Here is a 16663-nt window from a genome sequence, read left to right as displayed (position 1 = left end):
CTCTTCGGAGTCTCCGGTTTTAATCACTTCACCATTGGTGGCCATGCCTTCAGTTGCCAAGTCCCCAAGCTCTGGAATTCACTCACTAAACCTCAGCCTTTCTTTCCTCTTTTGAGACACACATTAAAGCTACCTCTAACCTGTCTATAAATCTCCTTATGTGGCTCAGTCCTGGAATTTTACAGCAGAAAAAGGGGCCCTTTGATCCATCGTGTCTGGGCCGGCCATCAAGCATCTTCCTGATCCCATTTTCCAGCACTTGGTAAAACATAGCCTTGTTTGCAATGGTGTTTCAAATGCTTATCTAAATGCTGTGAGGCTCCCGCTTGCACCCTTTCAAGCATTCCACAGGCAATTTAATAATTTTACCCATTGTTGCTGTTTAGGCCTGACCTGCTCAGAATGGTTCCATCAAGTAAGACAGGTTTTAGTTCAGTTGCTATCGAAGTCTAGCTTTCTTTAACAGTTAAGCATCCTCTGCTTCAACATTTAACAGCTTGCAAAATTTATTTCCGTCCATGTCCGACACACCGCAGATGTTTTATTCTATCAATACCCAAAGAAGCAATAATAGTAATGATTTGTCAAAAGGGCAGGTCCGCTGCTCATTTCTCCACACTTCATGGTCTTGCATTTCCCTCTTCAGTTGCTTATAAGTGTTAAATCATTTTTTAGAATGCTCCCCTGAATCACCTTGGGATGTTTTACTACATCAAAAGCACTGTACAAATGCAAGTTGTTGTTGAGGTGAGCTTTGAAGTTGTACCCACACCGGTTCTTTCGACCAGATTTCTCTTCCTCCAACAAATTCACTTCTTAGACTGTTTTTCAGTTGAGACTGAGAAGTGACCTGCAAGTCTGGAGTTTGCAGTAATAGCCACCCCTGGATTACACCAACAGATTTAAAATAAAAAAAATTACGTCAAAAAATCCATACAGTGAACCAGGTGGCAATTCAGCCGTTCAACCACATATATCCTCAACTCCACCCAATTATAAGCAACACAGGCTGTGGGTAATGCTGGTAACTCATCAGGGATCAAAAGAGAAGGGTAAATAAAAGTGAATAGAAGCAGCGAAATAACAAATCGTAAAGGAAATAAATACATTTTTAGAAGCAACAATCTACCCCAGTAGTTAAAGGGTGAAAATGTAAGCTCTGACTAAAGAAGCATTCAAATGCATTACTCCTACTCATCTGGACTAAATAGTATGCCTGTGTATCCACAAGAGTGATATAATTATGACTAAGAATATTGATGCAATAGCAATAATGGGCCATTAGTAGCTTTCATGTGGTTCTCCCACAGACAAAATTAGTCTAATCTAGTGCTAAGCATCCTCTTTAACATTTACTCCCAACACCCACTCGAGACACATTGCACTTGGGATTTGGTTGTTCACTTTACCGAAAGTAAAAACCTTCCCTGGTGAAGTGTGGTAACAATAAACTGCAGACTCCCCCATTTGACTAATGAAAAGTTCAAAAGCATTGTGATTTTTACAGAGGAGCTGTGCTGAACGAGTTGTTGCAATATTCTGTGGATCGGTCCCTGTCGTTTTTATTAATCCTATTAGCAGCCATATCCTCTATCCAAAATGAAACATGTTGTGGCTTCAAGACTGCCTTTCCTGTAAAATTACATCAAAATGCGCCAGTGTTGGAGTGTTACTGCAATTTTGTAGAGATTTTGATTCCCTAACTTTCCTGAATTTTCCTAGAAGCTCCAGCAATTAAAAAAAGTTTAATTGAGGCATGAAATTGGAGATTGGGGGAAAAAATACTTAACTAACAGTCAAGAAGAATCCAATTGGGACTTCCAATGACGGCCATGAGCTGATCGCTCACACACAAGGTGGCTCCCGTTTGAAGACTTGATTTTTGGTCCTTTATACCTGTCAAACGGGTGTTTTGTGAGAAATGAAATAAAGCAAGTGATGTTCGTTGGTTTCTCCTCTGAAATGGGATGTCAGTGGATTATAATACAAGGTTTAAATCGAACAAAGCCTCATCTCGAGATTCAGAGGGCCCTCATGGAGCAGTGAAGGAAAAGATGACAGACCTCACCGGGTAGTCAACACCCTCCCAATTGCCAACAGAGCAGTTAATGGAGCTCATGGTTTTGTGAATTCAAGAAGCACAGGCAGGAGATGCGAGAGGACCTGTCTGAGGCGATTGAGGTGACAGTAGCCCCTCTTCCCGGGGCGATGAAAAGGGTGGAGCAGCAACTGGAGTCACAGGGTACGACGATACAGGAGGTGCAGAGGGAGGTCTCGGATCACAGTGAACATGTAATGAACTCCAATTGGCTTTATTGGTTGGCCAATTGGAGTATGAGCTCCCTCAATGATAGCTCATTGAGGGGGCCCATATAATCACCTGTGTAGGCTTGTGAGCCAGTCTTAAGTTGACTGGACTACTAGCAGCACTGTTTGTAGCTGTTCCTGTAATATCGTTATTGTAAATAAATATTGGTGTGGTGACAGAACTCCTGCCTCCCGTGGATTACTACAGTGGTGACGAGGTAAACTACGAATTTTGCGGAGACTAGCTGCCGCTCTCGGAGGGTAAGCCTTGCCATTTTAAAAATGCCGTTTTTTGGGAGGTTAGAGGCATTCGACCCGGCTATTGAGGACTGGTCACAGTATGTGGAGAGAATGTGTTACTTCTTCCGGGCAAATGATATACTGACGGACGAAAGGAGACGGCTTATCCTGCTGTCGGCGTGCGGACCCTCCGCTTTCGCCATTATACGTAGTCTGACTTATCCCGATGCGCCGGACATGAAAACTTTCCAAGAAGTAATGGAATTGGTGAAAGAGCACTACGACCCAAAACCACCCCTCATTTTGCGTAGGTACAGATTCTACACAGCGAAGCGGGAAGACAGGGAGTCAGTCACGAGTTTCTTGACCCGCCTGAGCAGGCTGGCGGAAAAATGTGAGTTCGGCCCGACGCTAAATGAAATGCTTCGGGATCGGTTAGTGTGTGGTATAAACGACCTCACAATACAGAAACGCCTGTTGGCGGAAACGGAGCTAGACTGCAGGCAGGCGTTACAGCTCGCACTGTCCCTAGAAAAGGCAGCAAGTGGGGCGCAGGAACTACAGGGCACGCCAATGGAGGTAGATACCTGTGAGAGGGACTACCACAATGGGTCCTGCTACCAGATAGCCGCTCTCAGGAAAAACCTGAGGAATAGAGGGAAAAAGGAAAACCCCACAACTGCCCCCAAGTCTGCCAGGACTAACTGGAGACAGAGGGAAGTACCGGCTGAGGCTCCCCCAACAGAGAAGGACCGTTTCTGGCACCAGACAGAGTGGGGTAACAACGACAGAAACCCTAGAAGGAGGTGGCAAAAGAGGAATAGCAGGTGGGGACGCAGGGAAGTACACAACCTAGACGCCCCATCCTCCTCCGAAGGGGAACAATTATATAATATTACAACAAAGAAAGCAGAACCCATTAGGATTACCCCACGGGTGAACGGGCGGCCGACAATAATGGAAATAGACACGGGTGCGGCCGTATCAGTAATGGGAGTGGCAGCATTTAGAAAAATCAAAGATGGACTCCAGCCACTAACCCTAACAAAAATTTGACGAAACTTAAAACCTACACGGGGGAACCCCTGGAAGTTCTAGGCACGACTCATGTACCTGTGGAATATGAGAAACAATTGCTCAGATTACCGTTGACGATAGTAGAGGGCTCCAGACCGAGCTTAATTGGACGGAACTGGCTGAAAGACCTAAAATTAGATTGGATGAAAATTTTCCAGAGTGGAAGCGGGCAGTTGAGTGGAGTACTCCAAAAAATACCCGGAGGTCTTCCAGGAAGGTTTGGGGGAAATCATAGGCGCCAAAGCAACTTTGCACGTGGACCCAGAAGCCCTTCCGAAATTTTGTAAGGCCAGGCCGGTACCTTTTGCATTAAGAAAGAAAGTAGATGACGAAATAGAAAGGTTACGGCGCGACGGCATTATCAGACCAATACAGTTCTCGGAATGGGCAGCGCCGGTGGTACCAATTTTGAAGCCAGACGGCTCGATACGTCTCTGTGGAGATTTCAAACAGACAGTAAACAAATACGCACTGCTGGACAAATACCCAATCCCGAAAATAGACGACCTATATGCCAAATTGGCAGGTGGGCTATTGTTCACGAAACTAGACATGAGCCACGCCTACCTGCAGTTAAAACTGGACAAGGGCTCCCAGAAGTTCGCTACGATCAACACCCTGAAGTGCCTTTTTCGATATACTAGGCTACCTTTTGGAGTGTCATCAGCCTGCGCTATATTCCAGCGTACGATGGAAAATATTCTGCAGGGACTACCGCAGGTGGCGACTTATTTGGACGATGTCTTAATCACGGGTAGGACAAACAGGGAACACTTAAGGAACCTGGAGGAAGTGCTCAGGCGTTTCGCAAAGGCAGGCGTACGCTAAAAAGGGAAAAATGTGTTTTTATGGCCCCACAAGTGACGTACCTGGGATATAAAGTAGACGAGTCAGACTTACATCCATTAGAAGACAGAGTAAGGGCAGTAAAAGAAGCCCCAGCTCCCACCACGGTCCAGGAGTTACGATTATTTCTAGGGTTGGTAACCTATTATGGAAAATTTATTGAAAATAGGGCGTCCATCCTAGAACCCCTCCACCAGCTACTAAAAAAGGGGCAAGAATGGAAATGGTCCACCCGCCAAAACCGAGCATTTAGGGACATTAAGGAACAGCTATCATCCGAAAATGTCCTAGAGCATTATGACCCAAGGAAGGAGTTGGTGGTCACATATGATGCATCCCCCTACGGGGTAGGAGCCATCTTACCCCATAAAGGAAGGAATGGGGAAGAACGGCCAATAGCCTATGCTTCGAGGACCTTGGCGATGGCTGAGAGGAAGTACGCCCAAATCGAGAAGGAAGGACTGGCGGTGATATTCGCAGTAAAAAAATTTCACCAGTATCTGTACGGGCGGAAATTCACCATAGTGACGGACCATAAGCCGCTATTAGGGTTATTAAAAGAAGACAAGTCAATACCCCCGATTGCATCAGCTAGAATCCAACGCTGGGCATTGCTACTGACGGCGTATAGATACGTTCTAGAGCACAGACCGGGAACGCGAGTAGCAAATGCAGATGCTTTGAGCAGACTTCCCCTCCCGGACATTCCGCCGCAAATACCAAAAGTAGAGGAGACAGTAATGACTCTAAATTTTTTGGACACCCTACCAGTCGACACACAACATATTCGGTTGTGGACGCAAAAAGACCCAGTTTTAGCCACGGTGAAGCATTTACTGCTAACAGGGGAACTGGAAAGACGAGTGGAGCCCCAGATGCACCCATACTGGAGCAGAAGGGACCAAATAACCGTAGAAGACGGTATCCTATTACGGGGAGCCCGGGTAATCGTCCCAGCTCAGGGCCGTCAGGCAATCTTAACTGAGTTACATCACGGACACCCAGGGGTGTCTAAAATGAAGATGCTAGCTCGAAGCTACGTTTGGTGGCCAGGTTTGGACACAGACATAGCAGCCTTGGTACGTCAGTGCCAGGAGTGCCAACAGGGGCAAAGAGTGCCACCAGCGGCGCCATTGCACCCGTGGGAATGGCCAGGCAGACCGTGGACCCGCCTGCATATTGACCACGCCGGCCCTTTCATGGGCTCAATGTTTTTGGTGATAGTGGACGCCCACTCCAAATGGTTGGACGTCCACCGGGTAAACACGGCAAGCACAGCATCGACAATTGAAAAGCTCAGGGCCTCGTTTGCAACACATGGACTTCTGGAGGTATTGGTGTCGGACAACGGAACGGCATTCAAAAGTGGGGAATTTGGAAAATTCCTGAAGGAAAACGGAGTCCATCACATCAAAACGGCCCCTTACCATCCAGCGACCAACGGCCTGGCAGAGAGAGCGGTCCAGACACTTAAAGCGGGACTCAAGAAGCAGCCGGCAGCGTCAATAGACACAAAGCTCTCCCGCTGGCTGTTTGATTACAGGGCCACACCGCATTCCACAACGGGTATACCGCCAGCTGAACTCTTAATGGGAAGGCGGCTGCGAACGAGGCTGAGTCTCCTTTTCCCAAATTTAACGGGGAAAGTGGAGAAACATCAGGAGGCCCAACGCAGGGGGCATGATAATAGTCGGCGACAGAGACATTTCCAGGTTTGGGTCAAGAATTATGGGAATGGACCAACGTGGGTCAAGGGCACGGTAGAGTCCCAAACAGGGCCCATATCCTATGAGGTTTCAATAGGAGGTAAGGTGCTGAAGAAACACCTAGACCAAATAAGGGCAGCGGAACCACACCTGGAGGCAGGCGAAGCAGGACCGCCTCAAACTGGGATAGCCCAGACGGAAAGGATACCCACACCCCAGCCCCGAGCAATTTCTCCAGACCCCGTCATCCAGTCATCAGAGTCGGAGATGGACACACTCGACGAGGCCGCCGCGACACCTCTCCCCGAGGAGGAGGAAGAACAACTTCCAAGGAGGTCATCAAGGAAAAGACGGGCACCTATAAGGTACACCCGGAGAACGACCCGGCGGACGACACAGAGGTGACAGACCCAGACATGAGGAGCAGGAAGAAGCTCACAGGAATGCCAGCTGGCAGGAATTCCTCGGACCTTGGGGGGGGGGGGGGTGTAATGAACTCCAATTGGCTTTATTGGTTGGCCAATTGGAGTATGAGCTCCCTCAATGATAACTCATTGAGGGGGCCCATATAACCACCTGTGTAGGCTTTGTGAGCAGTCTTAAGTTGACTGGACTGCTAGCAGCACTGTTTGTAGCTGCTCCTGTAATATCGTTATTGTAAATAAATATTGGTGTGGTGACGGAACTCCTGCCTCCCGTGGATTACTACAGAACGGATAGCCTCTTCAGAGGCAGACCTATCAATGCTGACAATATCGCCTTTGCAGTATCCAGTGCCTTCAGCCGTTTCTTGATATCATGTGGAGTGAATCCAATTGGCTGAAGACTGACATCTGTAGTGCCGGGGACTTCTGGAGGAGACCGAGATGGATCATCCACTCGGCACTTCTACCTGAAGATTGTTGCGGATGCCTCAGCCTTGTCTTTTGCACATATGTGCTGGGCTCCTCCATCATTGAGGATGGGGATATTTGTGGACTCTCCTCCTCCAGTAAGTTGTTTAATAGTCCACCACCATTCACGGCTGGATGTGGCAGGACTGCAGAGCTTAGATCTGATGCGTTGGTTGTGGAATCGCTTAGCTCTGTCTGTTACTTGCTGCTTATACTGTTTGGCGCACAAGTAGTCCTGTGTTGCAGCTTCACCAGGTTGACACCTCATTTTTCAGTCTGCCTGATGTTGCTCCTGGCATGCTGTCCTGCATTCTTCATTGAGCCAGGGTTGATTCCCTGGCTGGGGGGTAATGGTAGCATGGGGGATATGCTCCTGGCATGCTGTCCTGCCCTCTTCATTGAGCCAGGGTTGATTCCCTGGCTTGGTGGTAATGGTAGCATGGGGGATTGTGGTTGAGTACAATTCTGCTGCTGCTGATGGCCCACAGCACCTCATGGATGCCCAGTTTTGAGTTGCGAGATCTGTTCAAAGTCTGTCCTGTTCAGCAGGGTGAGGGTATCCTCAATGTGGAGATTGGCTGTGCCAACTGATGTCAATTTCTGTTGATAATCTATGTGAGGTTCCATGCAACATTGTACTAGGTTAAAGGTGTTTTAAAAATGCAAGTTGTTATTATTCTAACTCTTGAATGATGCTCTTCCTGTTAACTGATCCTCCTATTTAATCACCAGCCATGGAATAGCTTCCGCTCCCTCGTGAATGGAAAATTGGTAGAAAAATGTCAGTGTTGGAACGTGTTCTTTATCATCATGCAATTTCTATGCCTTGCCTGTGCAAACACATCTAGAAGAAAAGCTATTGCGAGTCTTTGTTATACAGGCTAACAAACACTTGAACAAAATCCAATTTCAGATTTCTGAAATTTCAAAGAATTTGAACCATAAGCAAAGTGTTTAAATGCAGGCTTTGTGGCCTTTAGCTTTATTTACTAGATATAAAACAAAGCTCGAATTTCTTCACATCTGATTGTGGTGATGTCATTGGTGCTGGCATCATGTGGTTGTCTGATGTACATCTGAAGTTAGCCAGGGTTGGGCTTTCTGCCTGTGGTTTGGGATTGAGTTGCTGCCTGCGTATTGGTCCTGGTAGTGCTACAGTCTGTCTAAAATTACTTCACGGTGGAGACAGCCATGAATATTTAAGCCCGAGTGGTTAGACCTCTTGGCAGTGGTACCAACGCTTTGAAATTAGTGCTGAAACAGGCATATAGAGCTGAGATTCTCCCTTTTCTTCCCAATGCGGAAGTACAGATGAGGTTCAGAGGGTAATTACAGTTATTCACTGGGCATGTCAAGTGAACTAATCAAAAAAAGATTCTATTGCACTTATTGCAAAGGAACTCCAGGTTATCTGAAATTTGAACAGCAAAAGCATATTTATATATTGGGCGCAAATTTTCCAAAGGGAGACAAACAGCCGACGCCGGAGTGAAACCCGGAGTGTTTCACTCCGACATCGGGGGCTGCTCCTCGCCCCCTATTCCCCCCCCCCCCTTCCCACCCCGGGGGGGCTAGGAGCGGTGGCGCGTGAATCCCGAGTGCCTGGCCTTGACGCTTGCGTCAAAGCGGCGCGCCGGAAATGACGCGGCCGGCGGCGCCAAAGTGACGTCAGCCGCGCATGTGCAGGTTGGCCAGAGCCAACCCGCGCATGCGCGGTTGCAGTCTTCCCCTCCGCTGCCCCGGAAGACATGACGGCTTGATCTTGCGGGGCGGTGGAGGGAAAAGAGTGCGTCTTTTAGAGACGCCGTCCCGACGATCGGTGGGCACCGATCGCGGGCCAGACATCTGCTGAGTACATCCGTGGTGCTCGATCCTCCCTCCGCCCCCCACAGGCCCCACACTTACCGGTCGCGCGCTGTTCACGCCAGCAGCGACCAGGTGTGGTTGGCGCCGGCGTGAACCAGTCGGGTTTGGCAGGCCACTCGGCCCATCCGGGCCGGAGAATCGCCGGTCGGCGTGAGAAACAGCGAGCGGCGATTCTCCGAGCGGCCTGTCGAAAAACGCGACACGCTATTTTGGGGGGGGTGGGAGAATCGCGGGGGGTGCCAGGGCGGCGTGGCGTGATTCTCCCGGCCCTCCCGTGATTTCCCCCCCCCCCCCCCCCCCCCCCCCCCCCACCCCCCCCCCCCAAGGCAATTCAAACCCATGGAGTTGGATCTGATTGACAACACATCACCATCCTTCTCTCCTCCCTCCCCAAATCTTACCGGATCATTAAATCAACAGATTTATTATCGAGACAGAAGAGAGAATAAATAATTGCTTCTGCTGAGGAATTGGAAAAATAATTATGGATCAATTGGACTTTCTAAATGGCCTATTCCTGATGACCTATTCTTGAATCCAACAATCTAACGGTTCAAACTGGTCAATGGATACTAAGGGCAGTTCCGAATGGACCTTTCCAATGATGCCCACAATCCATGAAAAAAATTAAAATGTGAAGTTCCATTTACTCAAATGGAAATATGTGAAACCAGAAAAGCAGCAATTTTAATTGATCCAGACTGGTTCTGGATACAGCCTGTCAATCTATCTCGACATTATTCAGCATACTGTGACAAGATCACAAGAAATAGGAGCAGGGATATGATATTGTCCTTTTCCTTCTTTAGGTGTTTACTTAATAATCTGTCGTGTACACCTGTCTAAACTTCCTCACACACGCATGTGCAGATGAAGCTGCACTCTGAGAGGATAATTAAACCATGAATCTTGGTGTCCATAGATACAGCCTTTTAACACCCAGAGTATTTGTAATCATCACTGTTTTGCCAGCTGCAGCGCGATCCTATTTATTTTTCTTGGTAATGATTAATGAACTGACAGAATACCGTATACAATATTAACAGACGGAATGACAAGTAGTTTCAGATCTCAAGTCAACATTGCGCAAGATAAATTAACCATTTCAAAACCAGGAGGGCGTTTTCATTGGAGCCAATTTTCATTGTAATTCCAAATTGTTAAGAACTGGTGAAAATTCCATTCTCAAGATCAAATACAAATAGTGTTTAGTGTTTTGGTGTAGGTTTGCATAATTATTCGCAGCACCAACACTGGTGCGTCTAGGAAAGGCAGCCTAGAGAAATATTATGTGCAAGGCAAATTTAAAGGGATGGTGACAGTTAAAAAAGTAAATGGTAGGGCAGCACTGCTGCCTCATGGTGCCGAGGTCCCAGGTTCGATCCCGGCTCTGGGTCACTGTCTGTGTGGAGTTTGCACATTCTCCCCGTGTCTGCGTGGGTCTCACCCCCACAACCCAAAGATGTGCAGGGTAGGCAGATCGGTCAAGCTAAATTGCCCTTTAATTGGAAAAAATGAATTGGACACTCTGAATATTTTTTAAAATGGTTACAATTGGCAGACGCAGCTTGGGGCAGAGCAGAGGGAGCACAGCCTGCACCCCCCTCTCGAGGCAGCAGGGGGAACGCAGGCTTCCCAATGTTCAGCAGCACTGGGCAGAGGGAGCGCGGGCTCCTCCCTGTCGGGCAGCACGGGGCAGAGGGAGCGCGGGCTCCTCCCTGTCGGGCAGCACGGGGCAGAGGGAGCGCGGGCTCCTCCCTGTCCAGCAGCACGGGGCAGAGGGAGCGCGGGCTCCTCCCTGTCGGGCAGCACGGGGCAGAGGGAGCGCGGGCTCCTCCCTGTTGGGCAGCACGGGGCAGAGGGAGCGCGGGCTCCTTCCTGTCCAGCAGCACGGGGCAGAGGGAGCGCAGGCTCCTCCCTGTCCAGCAGCACGGGGCAGAGGGAGCACGGGCTCCTCCCTGTCCAGCAGCACGGGGCAGAGGGAGCGCGGGCTCCTCCCTGTCCAGCAGCACGGGGCAGAGGGAGCGCAGGCTCCTCCCTGTCGGGCAGCACGGGGCAGAGGGGGCGCAGGCTCCTCCCTGTCCAGCAGCACGGGGCAGAGGGAGCGCGGGCTCCTCCCTGTCCAGCAGCACGGGGCAGAGGGAGCGCAGGCTCCTCCCTGTCGGGCAGCACGGGGCAGAGGGGGCGCAGGCTCCTCCCTGTCGGGCAGCACGGGGCAGAGGGAGCGCAGGCTCCTCCCTGTCGGGCAGCACGGGGCAGAGGGAGCGCAGGCTCCTCCCTGTCCAGCAGCACGGGGCAGAGGGAGCGCAGGCTCCTCCCTGTCCAGCAGCACGGGGCAGAGGGAGCGCAGGCTGCTCCCTGTCCAGCAGCACGGGGCAGAGGGAGCGCGGGCTCCTCCCTGTCCAGCAGCACGGGGCAGAGGGAGAGCGGGCTCCTCCCTGCCGGGCAGCACGGGGCAGAGGGAGCGCAGGCTCCTCCCTGTCCAGCAGCACGGGGCAGAGGGAGCGCAGACTCCTCCCTGTCCAGCAGCACGGGGCAGAGGGAGCGCAGGCTCCTCCCTGTCCAGCAGCACGGGGCAGAGGGAGCGCAGACTCCTCCCTGTCCAGCAGCACGGGGCAGAGGGAGCGCAGGCTCCTCCCTGTCCAGCAGCACGGGGCAGAGGGAGCGCAGGCTCCTCCCTGTCCAGCAGCACGGGGCAGAGGGAGCGCAGACTCCTCCCTGTCGGACAGCACGGGGCAGAGGGAGCACAGGCTCCTCCCTGTCCAGCAGCACGGGGCAGAGGGAGCGCAGGCTCCTCCTTGTCCAGCAGCACGGGGCAGAGGGAGCGCGGGCTCCTCCCTGTCCAGCAGCACAGGGCAGAGGGAGCGCGGGCTCCTCCCTGTCCTGCAGCACGGGGCAGAGGGAGCGCGGGCTCCTCCCTGTCCAGCAGCACTGGGCAGAGGGAGCGCAGGCTCCTCCCTGTCGGGCAGCACGGGGCAGAGGGAGCGCAGGCTCCTCCCTGTCGGGCAGCACGGGGCAGAGGGAGCGCAGGCTCCTCCCTGTCCAGCAGCACGGGGCAGAGGGAGCGCAGGCTCCTCCCTGTCCAGCAGCACGGGGCAGAGGGAGCGCAGGCTCCTCCTTGTCCAGCAGCACGGGGCAGAGGGAGCGCGGGCTCCTCCCTGTCCAGCAGCACAGGGCAGAGGGAGCGCGGGCTCCTCCCTGTCCAGCAGCACGGGGCAGAGGGAGCGCGGGCTCCTCCCTGTCCAGCAGCACGGGGCAGAGGGAGCGCGGGCTCCTCCCTGTCCAGCAGCACGGGGCAGAGGGAGCACAGGCTCCTCCCTGTCGGGCAGCACGGGGCAGAGGGAGCGCAGGCTCCTCCCTGTCGGGCAGCACGGGGCAGAGGGAGCACGGGCTCCTCCCTGTCGGGCAGCACGGGGCAGAGGGAGCGCCGGCTCCTGCCTGTCGGGCAGCACGGGGCAGAGGGAGCACAGGCTCCTCCCCGTCCAGCAGCACGGGGCAGAGGGAGCGCAGGCTCCTCCCTGTCCAGCAGCACGGGGCAGAGGGAGCGCAGGCTCCTCCTTGTCCAGCAGCACGGGGCAGAGGGGGCGCAGGCTCCTCCCTGTTGGGCAGCACGGGGCAGAGGGAGCGCAGACTCCTCCCTGTCCAGCAGCACGGGGCAGAGGGAGCGCGGGCTCCTCCCTGTCCAGCAGCACGGGGCAGAGGGAGCGCAGGCTCCTCCTTGTCCAGCAGCACGGGGCACAGGGAGCGCCGGTTCCTCCCTGTCCAGCAGCACGGGGCAGAGGGAGCACGGGCTCCTCCCTGTCCAGCAGCATGGGGCAGAGGGAGCGCGGGCTCCTCCCTGTTGTGCAGCACGGGGCAGAGGGAGCTCAGGCTCCTCCCTGTCCAGCAGCACGGGGCAGAGGGAGCGCAGGCTCCTCCCTGTTGGGCAGCACGGGGCAGAGGGAGCGCAGGCTCCTCCTTGTCCAGCAGCACGGGGCAGAGGGAGCGCGGGCTCCTCCCTGTCCAGCAGCACAGGGCAGAGGGAGCGCGGGCTCCTCCCTGTCCAGCAGCACGGGGCAGAGGGAGCGCGGGCTCCTCCCTGTCCAGCAGCACGGGGCAGAGGGAGCGCGGGCTCCTCCCTGTCCAGCAGCACGGGGCAGAGGGAGCGCGGGCTCCTCCCTGTTGGGCAGCACGGGGCAGAGGGAGCGCAGGCTCCTCCCTGTCGGGCAGCACGGGGCAGAGGGAGCACAGGCTCCTCCCTGTCGGGCAGCACGGGGCAGAGGGAGCGCAGGCTCCTCCCTGTCGGGCAGCACGGGGCAGAGGGAGCACGGGCTCCTCCCTGTCGGGCAGCACGGGGCAGAGGGAGCGCCGGCTCCTGCCTGTCGGGCAGCACGGGGCAGAGGGAGCACAGGCTCCTCCCCGTCCAGCAGCACGGGGCAGAGGGAGCACGGGCTCCTCCCTGTCCAGCAGCACGGGGCAGAGGGAGCGCAGGCTCCTCCTTGTCCAGCAGCACGGGGCAGAGGGGGCGCAGGCTCCTCCCTGTTGGGCAGCACGGGGCAGAGGGAGCGCAGATCCTCCCTGTCCAGCAGCACGGGGCAGAGGGAGCGCGGGCTCCTCCCTGTCCAGCAGCACGGGGCAGAGGGAGCGCAGGCTCCTCCTTGTCCAGCAGCACGGGGCATAGGGAGCGCCGGTTCCTCCCTGTCCAGCAGCACGGGGCAGTGGGAGCACGGGCTCCTCCCTTTCCAGCAGCATGGGGCAGAGGGAGCGCGGGCTCCTCCCTGTTGTGCAGCACGGGGCAGAGGGAGCTCAGGCTCCTCCCTGTCCAGCAGCACGGGGCAGAGGGAGCGCAGGCTCCTCCCTGTTGGGCAGCACGGGGCAGAGGGAGCGCAGGCTCCTCCCTGTCGGGCAGCACGGGGCAGAGGGAGCGCAGGCTCCTCCCTGTCGGGTAGCACGGGGCAGAGGGAGCGCAGGCTCCTCCTTGTCCAGCAGCACGGGGCAGAGGGGGCGCAGGCTCCTCCCTGTTGGGCAGCACGGGGCAGAGGGAGCGCAGACTCCTCCCTGTCCAGCAGCACGGGGCAGAGGGAGCGCGGGCTCCTCCCTGTCCAGCAGCACGGGGCAGAGGGAGCGCAGGCTCCTCCTTGTCCAGCAGCACGGGGCACAGGGAGCGCCGGTTCCTCCCTGTCCAGCAGCACGGGGCAGTGGGAGCACGGGCTCCTCCCTGTCCAGCAGCACGGGGCAGAGGGAGCGCGGGCTCCTCCCTGTTGTGCAGCACGGGGCAGAGGGAGCTCAGGCTCCTCCCTGTCCAGCAGCACGGGGCAGAGGGAGCGCAGGCTCCTCCCTGTTGGGCAGCACGGGGCAGAGGGAGCGCAGGCTCCTCCCTGTCGGGCAGCACGGGGCAGAGGGAGCGCAGGCTCCTCCCTGTCGGGTAGCACGGTGCAGAGGGAGCGCAGGCTCCTCCCTGTCCAGCAGCACGGGGCAGAGGGAGCGCAGGCTCCTCCCTGTCCAGCAGCACGGGGCAGAGGGAGCGCGGGCTCCTCCCTGTCCAGCAGCACGGGGCAGAGGGAGCGCGGGCTCCTCCCTGTCCAGCAGCACGGGGCAGAGGGAGCACAGGCTCCTCCCTGTCCAGCAGCACGGGGCAGAGGGAGCGCGGGCTCCTCCCTGTCCAGCAGCACGGGGCAGAGGGAGCGCGGGCTCCTCCCTGTCCAGCAGCACGGGGCAGAGGGAGCGCAGGCTCCTCCCTGTCCAGCAGCACGGGGCAGAGGGAGCGCGGGCTCCTCCCTGTCGGGCAGCACGGGGCAGAGGGAGCGCAGGCTCCTCCCTGTCCAGCAGCACGGGGCAGAGGGAGCGCGGGCTCCTCCCTGTCGGGCAGCACAGGCAGAGGGAGCGCAGGCTCCTCCCTGTCGGGCAGCACGAGGCAGAGGGAGCGCAGGCTCCTCCCTGTCGGGTAGCACGGGGCAGAGGGAGCGCAGGCTCCTCCTTGTCCAGCAGCACGGGGCAGAGGGGGCGCAGGCTCCTCCCTGTTGGGCAGCACGGGGCAGAGGGAGCGCAGACTCCTCCCTGTCCAGCAGCACGGGGCAGAGGGAGCGTGGGCTCCTCCCTGTCCAGCAGCACGGGGCAGAGGGAGCGCAGGCTCCTCCTTGTCCAGCAGCACGGGGCACAGGGAGCGCCGGTTCCTCCCTGTCCAGCAGCACGGGGCAGTGGGAGCACGGGCTCCTCCCTGTCCAGCAGCATGGGGCAGAGGGAGCGCGGGCTCCTCCCTGTTGTGCAGCACGGGGCAGAGGGAGCTCAGGCTCCTCCCTGTCCAGCAGCACGGGGCAGAGGGAGCGCAGGCTCCTCCCTGTTGGGCAGCACGGGGCAGAGGGAGCGCAGGCTCCTCCCTGTCGGGCAGCACGGGGCAGAGGGAGCGCAGGCTCCTCCCTGTCGGGTAGCACGGTGCAGAGGGAGCGCAGGCTCCTCCCTGTCCAGCAGCACGGGGCAGAGGGAGCGCAGGCTCCTCCCTGTCCAGCAGCACGGGGCAGAGGGAGCGCGGGCTCCTCCCTGTCCAGCAGCACGGGGCAGAGGGAGCGCGGGCTCCTCCCTGTCCAGCAGCACGGGGCAGAGGGAGCTCAGGCTCCTCCCTGTCCAGCAGCACGGGGCAGAGGGAGCGCGGGCTCCTCCCTGTCCAGCAGCACGGGGCAGAGGGAGCGCGGGCTCCTCCCTGTCCAGCAGCACGGGGCAGAGGGAGCGCAGGCTCCTCCCTGTCCAGCAGCACGGGGCAGAGGGAGCGCGGGCTCCTCCCTGTCGGGCAGCACGGGGCAGAGGGAGCGCAGGCTCCTCCCTGTCCAGCAGCACGGGGCAGAGGGAGCGCAGGCTCCTCCCTGTCGGGCAGCACGGGGCAGAGGGAGCGCGGGGTCCTCCCTGACCAGCAGCACGGGGCAGAGGGAGCGCAGGCTCCTCCCTGTTGGGCAGCACAGGCAGAGGGAGCGCAGGCTCCTCCCTGTCGGGCAGCACGAGGCAGAGGGAGCGCAGGCTCCTCCCTGTCGGGCAGCAGGGGGCACAGGGAGCGCAGGCTCCTCCCTGTCCAGCAGCACGGGGCAGAGGGAGCGCGGGCTCCTCCCTTTCGGGGGAGTGTCCAGCCACAACACTGGAAATTACCCGACGATGTAGAAAATTGCTCAGTCATGTCCTGTCCACAAAAACAAGGGAAATCCAATTCTGTTAGCTACTGTCCCACCAGTGTCTCAGTCATCTCAGCAAAGCGCTAGGATCACTCAGCTCCAGACATCTTCCCAGCTTTGATCAAAATTTTAAAAAATAAATTTAGAGTCCCCAATTATTTTTTTTCGAAATAAGGGGCAATTTAGCATGGTCAGTCCACCTACCCTGCACATCTTTGGGTTGCGGAGGTGAGACCCACGCAGATACAGGGAGAATTGTGCAAACTCCACACAGACAGTGACCCGGGGCCGGGATCGAACCCAGGTCCTCGGAGCCGTAAGGCAGCAGTGCTAACCACTGCGCCACCGTGCTACCCTAGCTTTGATCAAAACATGGACAAAAGAGCATAATTCCAGGAGGTGAGTTGTGATATCAAGTCAACATGAGGGGCCTTGACAAAATAGATTTGAATGGGAATTTGGGGAAATGTCTCCACTCGTTGGAGTCATACCTAACACAAAGTAAGTTGATTGTGATTGTTGAATGCCAATCATCTCCATCAAGGACATCACTGCAAAAGCTTCTTGGTGTCTTGGGACCAATCTTTTTCAG

The 16663-nt window shown here is 56.0% G+C and overlaps 1 protein-coding gene across 11 annotated transcripts in view; it reads left to right on the top strand.

The window, feature by feature from the left end:
• cep112 (centrosomal protein 112) overlaps positions 1–16663 on the top strand; it is a 698524-nt gene that overhangs the window by 527872 nt on the left and 153989 nt on the right. The gene's annotated exons all lie outside the window — the stretch shown is intronic.

Source organism: Scyliorhinus canicula, chromosome 18 (genome assembly GCF_902713615.1).
Source record: "Scyliorhinus canicula chromosome 18, sScyCan1.1, whole genome shotgun sequence".
Lineage (NCBI taxonomy): Eukaryota > Metazoa > Chordata > Chondrichthyes > Carcharhiniformes > Scyliorhinidae > Scyliorhinus > Scyliorhinus canicula.
Note: the sequence above shows the minus strand (reverse complement) of the source record. Positions and strands in the feature narration are given on the sequence as shown.